We start from the raw sequence: 8,053 nt of genomic DNA, 5'->3' as shown, positions 1-8,053 counted from the left end.
ATGTCTACTCCGGCTAATTCAGGTTTGTGAAATCTCTAGTTTGACTAGATTAATCTAACTTCAAACTTGTTGATGTATTGTTCATCTCAATACTCAAAGTTTATAGTGTAATAATTTTCTAATTTTTTTTATACTTCAGACTAAAAATTAATTTGAATTCAGTTCATATAATTCAATTTGAATTTGATGCTTATAGTAGTCATTTAGATCTACTGGAATCTAGCAGCTTGTTTGGATGATTGTTACTCATTGTATTGTATCGTATTGTTATTTTAAATACAATGTTTGTTTTGATTGTTACTTAAATTTTATTGTATCGTATCGTTAAATTCGCCGTTACATAACGACGAAATATGCCACTTTATGTAACGACCGATTTGATGTGGTCGCATCGTTACCTTGTCTTTTTCTTTCAATCTCACCCTTTATTATTATTAAATAATTTTATTTATCATTTACCTTACCTTTTTATATAGTAATTTAACCCTGTATCATAATTACAATCTATCCAAATATTGTATCTATCAAACGATACAGTACAATATAATACAGTACGATACGATACATTATAAAACGATGAGTAACAATCATCCAAACAAGCTGTAAGGGGATACGAATTTATCACAAAGCTAACAGTATTGGACTTTATTACTCCTAAAATACAATCCAAGTTGATTGAAAGCTAATTTTAATTTATATAACTCTTTTTTTTTTTACACATGAGAGATTAATTTTAAACTTTGTCTTTTATACATAAGAGATCTAAAAAGGTTATTTTCTTAAATTTAAAATTGTAACAGGACATGTTTTACAAATAGCACTACTCTATTGGTGATTTTGAATATTTGGATTTGCCAGTACCACTGAAAGCTAATTTTAATTTAATATATTAATTTTTGGTGGGCTTAATCTTTTTATTTATTTATTTTTTACCAAAAAAATATTATAAATAAATACTCAAGGTAAATTAGTAAGTCATCACAACTTTGGAGCCAGAATAAGGTCAGAAGCTAAATAATCAAACTATTAAAGTGAACATCAACTTGGAGTTAATTTCTTAATTGGTCACAGATTGATGAAATTACTTACTAAAATCGCATATGTTTTCTATTTATTATCACAAATAAAATCATTTAACTAATGTTTGTCTCTAAGCAAATAAAATAGGGGAAAGGCCAAATATACTCTTCTATTTTGATATATTGTTCATATTTACCTTTCGTTATACTATCGGGTCAAATCTATCCTCACTGTTAGCAAAGTTTTCAAATTTGCCCTCTAATCTAACGTAAAGCCCCCAAATCCCAAATTTCTTCTATTTACTACAATTTTTTCTCACAAATTACTTATCCCTACGTGTGCTATGCCAAATAAGAAAATATCCTCGACAAGTTGATTTCTTATTCCACTTGATTATTTAGAGCAGGAAGACTTAACAAACTTGCCACCTCCTAGCATGAGAATACTAGTAGTAAATATTCCTTTGAAAGAATGTTCTGAAGCTGGACATAAATTTAAACAGATCATTTTATTTAGGATTTCTCGAACAATACTAAAGAATCATATGTCACAAATTTCATGTAGAAGTGCTTGCGCAAGCAAAATTTGCATCAAATGACATGCTAAATCCAAATCCGAAAGGGAATGCATCTACATGGATACCTACGGCCTTGTTATGCCTGTAGTCCATAAAAAATAGTGAATATTAGTAACAACTTCATAAGTGAATGCATTTCGACCACCTGAAGAATCAAATAAATCTCTTCCAAATTATCTATAGTATTTCACTCATCCTCATTCCGTTGGAAACACACCCATAAATTGTGAATTCTGCGTTTCATTTATGGTTGGGCATAACCAAAGACAAGGGGAATAATTATGTTGTAACTCCACACTCCCATTTCTATAATATGGACCTTTTTTCTTCTCTGGTGGATCACACGAAGGAGATGACTGATCTGTGAGGAAGAATTGCCGTAAATAGAAGGGATTTGGGGTTTTCCGTTAGGTTAGAGGGTAAATTTGAAAATTTTGCTAACGATGAGGGTAGATTTGACCTGATAGTATAACGGAGGGTAAATATGAACAATATATCAAAATAGAAGGGTATATTTAGCCATTTTCCCAATAAAATAATTCGAAAGCTTAACTTTCAGGTACCGTATTGGTGATTTGCCATTTTATTTACTATTAAATACTTAATAGAGCTGCCATTGGACCAAGACCCATTTTATTGCAACCAACAAATTTTATATGATGAACTGTAGGAATACATTCCTGAGCAAGCTGAATTCCTGAACAAGTTGATGATCAGCAGATATTAGTTTCAATTCCAACTTTAGGCTTGGTAGGACAGCGGAGTTAGTTTTTATTATATACTGATGTTAAAGTCCATTTCTTTACACCAACGTAACGTATTTTGACTGCTGGAACCCAACTTTATATACTGACAGTAAGAAAATCTGACATGAACTCGTTTTTTTGATATTACAAATAGCAAATGCATGTAAATTAATTTTCCTGAACGTAGTCATTACTATAGTTTTAACAAATTTCTAGCAATGTTGCCATTAGCACCATGAGGAAAGAATCCACCACAAATATGCTCATTCCCAGTGTTATAAACAATCCTAAGAATCTCTGCCGGACTCCTCCACTGAGCCAGCGAGTCGCAATCGGCCGATAATATGTTAGTTCTTGTCCGATTCTCCGCACCAAGTTGCCATGGCACAAACAAGCCTTCATCTTTAGTTCCACACATTGCTAATCGGTTTCTTAAAATGGATATGTGGATTGTGAACTCAGCCACAGTGTGTTTGTATGGGTATACTACTTTGCCAGCTCTCTCGTAAAGATACATTCTGATTATTGCATCTTGCCCTGATTCAACCCCTAGTAGTCCTGCCAAAAGCTGCATTCATAATAACACAATTTAAAATATGGCCATTAAAATCTTTAGCTTTATATATATGACTTACTCTCTTTGTTTCATAGCCTTTTATATGGGAATTTGTACCAACATAGCCAACCAATGCAGCATATGGAAGTGCATAGCAAGACAACATGAAATTGAGACTATCTCTATAAGGATCAAATGGAGGTTCCAATTTGTAACCAAACGCTTCATCAAATAGCTTAGCAAAGTGTTTAGCACTTAGATCCATCAATGGTCTTGGAAAACCAGGACCTACTTTCGATTTAAGTGCCCTACAAAACCAACCAAACGGAAGAAAAAAAAAAGAATTATTACACCTCAAAGTCTTAAAAGAGGGAGAAAAGGAGTTCTTGGGACAGTTTAACTTATATGATAGTATAAAGAAGTTAATGTTATACGATATATCTCAATGTATTCTTGTCCCTCCATTCATTCTTGCTTGTCCACTATATTAAAAATATATTTTCGCTTTTACTTGTGAATTTTAGCAAATTAAGAGAAGACCATATTTTTTCTTATTTTACCCTTATCATTAATTACTCATTTCATAAATTATTTCCCAAGACTTCTCAAAATACTATCATTATTATAGGTACTATGGTAAAATGTACACATCATCTATAATTTTTAAGGGACGTGCAAAATCCATTGTGAACAAGTAAAAATGAACGGAGGGAGTAATATATTGTAGCAGGTAATCTGCTAAATTTTTCAAATCACTTTCTTTTACGAATGGTTATCATAAATATCTTTTAAGTGATCTAATAATAATAAAAATTCTTTTACACTATCGATGTTTATGAGTTAAACATAGGAAAGAATGAACCTGAGATGGCCAAACTTCTTGCATGGCAAACTCAGAGATGATGTTCTTAGCAAAAGGATCAAGATTTGCTTTGCGTACACCAATGGGGGGAGGCCCACCCATGACAAGTTCAGGTGCTACTACATCAAGACCATAACCATGTGTAGCCCATAAGTAATATTCTGCTTCTAAGAACTCTAAATTCTCTGAGAATTGCATCAAATCGATGTCTTCTCTGAACACTGGGATTGCATACTTTGAAATCCCTGTTGGACAAAGAAGATTATGAGGAAGGGAGATGCAAATCAGCTGTTTGCTTGACATCAAAATTATGACTATAAGAAAATAGGAAGCTGATGTTGATAATATAGCCATTTTTAAAACTTTTTTTGGTTAAGTTGTAAGGAAGATTAAGAGAGGAGTTCATAGGGATATATTTACAGCCAATTATAGCCAGTGTAATTTGAGTTTCTTTCATGAACACCTAATTAATTGCTACCAGAACTAATGTAATCTTTGTATGCCTTAGCTAGACACTACCTTCCTCCAACCTATAATGATAAATTGAAGATATACCAAAATATACACAAAGAGAGAAAGAAAACAGAGAGAAATTTAGCCTGGAAATTTTAAAAAAAAACAAGCACTGGAAGCATGGAATTGCAAGAAGGGTTGGAAGAACAAAAAATCAGAGAAAATATTGTTTTGATATACATAATGAGGTGATATTAATTAATTAATTCTCATGAACGATTATGTATTGATTCACAACATGATGTGTAACATAATTATTGAATATATAGTTTTACGTAATATCGACTGGTGGACAATATGAGCTCAAAACTATTTAACTGTCCAATCCGCCCTTGATTGGCCGATCATTGACAGGCGCATTCGTTGAACTCAACCTATTTTGACTCAGCTCATCTAAAATTGGCCTGATTTTTAGCCCAAATTGATCTATGAGTAACTTTACTAAAATATCTTTAAATATTTTTTTTTGTTGATATTTTATAATGACCATAATAAAAGGAAAAAAAGTCTTATTTGATAATTAAATAAATCATAATAAAATAATACACATTAATTAAAATTTGGTAAGAATTGGGCAGGTTGGGCTATGACCCAAATAATAGTTCATCTTAATCCAGTCCATTTCAGTCCAAGTAATTTTGGGACGGCTCATTGACCGGCCCATTTTATAAACTCAGCCCATTTTAACCTATTCAAAATCAGCCCGACCCGCCCATTTTACACCCTTAATATCGACCAATCATGATTCAGAGGGATGCAAATTTCCAAACCCATGAAAGATCAAGAGTATCTACGGATTGCAAATCAAGAAGCTTCATAATTTCAATTTAGTACTCCTTCTATCCCAATTTATGTGTAGGTGTTTGATCGAATATAGAATTTAAGAAATAAATGAAGATTTTTGAAACTTGCGATCTACTAGAAATTTGTGAGGTTAGAAATCATCTTATTAAAGGTAAGAAGCGAATATTAGAGTTGAATTACTACTAAATATAGAAAGGTATCATTCTTTTTTAGATTGACTAAAAAGAAAAGAGTGTCACATAGGGGTGTACAAAGAAAACCGACAAACCGCACTAACCCGATAATTCGAGTCAAACCGAGAAGAAAAACTCGACTATAATTTGGTTTGATTTGGTTTGGTATTGGAAAAAAAAACACGACCATAATTGGTTTAGTTTGGTTTAGTTTTAACTAAAGAAAGTCAAACCGAAACCAAACCAACCCGACATTACATATATAGAAATTTTAAATATATTAATATATAAATATACTTATTGTGATGTAATTTATAAACATTTCTCAAACTTTCATAATTTTATCTTTTAAGGTATTATTTCAAGGTTAGACTGAGAACTTTTGAATGTTGCAATAAGTTTTATAGCCATTAATATTAGTAAACTAAATAATGCTCCCAAACCAAAATCAAATTTATACTAATGCTAACAAAAGACATTCAATTCAATACTACGAAAGGGAAAGTATTAAATATTTATTTTTTATTTTGCAACAATTTAGATAAAAATGCATAAACTATTTTTATTTTTCTTTAGCATTTAGTCATGTAATTAATGCTCCCTTATTAGTCTATTTATTTTAGCATGACTTAGTACTTTTAGATTATGTTTATTTTTATTATGGCTTTTTAATTAGCAATATTTATATTACATAATTTTATTGTCTTTATTGTTGAATATTTTAGGATAATGCCATGACACATCTCATATTTTGTATTATCTTCTTGGAAAATACTTTATATAGTTGTATCTTACTCGGATTAAAGAAATATTTTGAGCAAATGTTATATGTTTTGTTCTACGAAGATTTTACCGGAAAAAACTCAAATAACCTGAAAACCCGAGAAAAATCGAGAATGAAAAACCCGAATTTTTATTGGTTTGGTTTGGTCTTTAGATTTAATAACCCGACACAATTAGTTTGGTTTGGTAATTGTCAAATCCGAACCAACCCGGCCTATGTACACCCCTAGTGTCATATAAATTGGGATAGAAAGAGTATATACAACTGTGAGCACGTGATTTTCGCCCTATATGAGAATTACTCCAAAAAAAAATTCAAAATAAAACAATTTTCCTTTGTGTGTAATTTTTGTATTTTTGTGGTATTTTTGTATATTTATTTGTATTTTTGTCTGTGCATGTTTATTTGTTTAAATTATTAAAAATAATTTATAAAATATGTCACATTTTGCATTTAATATTTATTTAAGTTTGTTCTACAAGAATGAAAAATCATAAAAATAATGTACGTCGCATTTTGGCATTTAACGTTTAATTGTGCGATTTTATTGTTAATTGCTATCTTTATGTGCGATAATTTATATTTGGAGCTAATTATTATTTTTCGATAAGTTAATTTAGTTTATTAACTTAATTTAGAATTTTTAGTTTTATTAATTAGGAAGTAAAAGAAAATAGAGCAAAAATACAAAGAAAAATCGGATTGGGCCACTTCTTCAATTTTAAACCACAAGCCCAAAAATGCCCCAACCTTCCCCTATGACCCGGTCCATTTCAAACCGGGTCGACCCAGTCCATAACCCAAATACCCAATACCCCCCTATCTTACACAAAACAAAAAAAAAAACCTAAACCTAAAACACTACCCCATCCGCCACCCCCCTCTTTTTCTTTCTTCTTCTTCAAGCTCCAAACAAGCCATCCATGGCTGCCCGGTTGCCATCACCTTCACGACCACCCCCCCTCGCGACCACACACGCACACACACAACTATGGCTACTGTTTCTTCTTCACACAAGCGACATAGCCATGTCAAAGTTCCAGCCCTCAATACCCACGACCTCCTTTCTTCGTCGCACCATAAACGACCAGCCCCATCGCTGCTGCTTCATCTTCTTCGTCGCACCATGAACACCCAGCTCCAAACGACCATCGTTGTCATGCCCAAACCACCACAGCTACTGCCCTCTCCCATCCGCCATAAACCAGCCCATCGAGCTCCATAGCTATGGCTGCTGCTCCATCCGCGACGCAGCCATTTCCAGCCATGGCTGATGCTCCATCCGCGACGCAGCCACTTCCAACTCGTTGCTGCTGCCCGCTACTTCACTTTTGTTTTTCGGCGTCACGTCCAAACGTCTAGGGCTGCCTTCGTCCAGTAGCGTCGCTGTTGCTATATCCACAGTGGCGTCATCATTTGTTCGAGTTTTGGTTGGGGTCGTCAAAACAGCTCATACACAGTCGAGTTCGTCAAGTTACAGCGCGTCGAGGTTACCATTCGAACCCAGGTTCTTTGTTTGTATTAGAGAAAATTTTTGTTCATTTTTGTTTGAAGTTTGTTACTTTTCGAGTTTTTCAAGCGTGTTCATAATGTTGAGTGTTTATTTTAGTTTGAATCATTCATCTTTGTTATAAAATTGTTAGATTTAGTATGAGGTTCCATCGATTATTGAAGTTTAGTGATTTGAATATGTTTATTTGTTTTGTTTAAGCTTAATTCGAGTTTAATTCGAATTTGAATAAAACTTGCTTGTTATTTTTGTTGAATCTTTTCATTTATGTCCATACTTTGTTTGATTGTTCTTGAATCCGAAATTAGTATAAGTTTGATTTTCTTGTTTGTTGTTTATCATTTTTGATTATTTCTTCAGTTTGTTTCATGATATTGTTTAGTTTAATATAGAAATTGATGGTTGTAATGTTGTTAGATTTAATTTTAAGTTCAAATGATTATTGAATTTAAAAATCTGAATATACTTGTTTGTTGTTGTTGTTGTTGTTGAATCTGAAAGTAGGTTT

At 32.5% G+C, this 8,053-nt stretch overlaps 1 pseudogene; it reads right to left on the bottom strand.

The window, feature by feature from the left end:
- Positions 1-2,512: 2,512 nt before the first annotated feature.
- On the bottom strand, positions 2,513-4,132 carry LOC107777646 (ferritin-like catalase Nec2; annotated as a pseudogene).
- Positions 4,133-8,053: the final 3,921 nt, after the last annotated feature.

Source organism: Nicotiana tabacum, chromosome 7 (assembly GCF_000715075.1).
Source record: "Nicotiana tabacum cultivar K326 chromosome 7, ASM71507v2, whole genome shotgun sequence".
NCBI classification, from domain to species: Eukaryota; Viridiplantae; Streptophyta; class Magnoliopsida; order Solanales; family Solanaceae; genus Nicotiana; species Nicotiana tabacum.
Note: the sequence above shows the minus strand (reverse complement) of the source record. Positions and strands in the feature narration are given on the sequence as shown.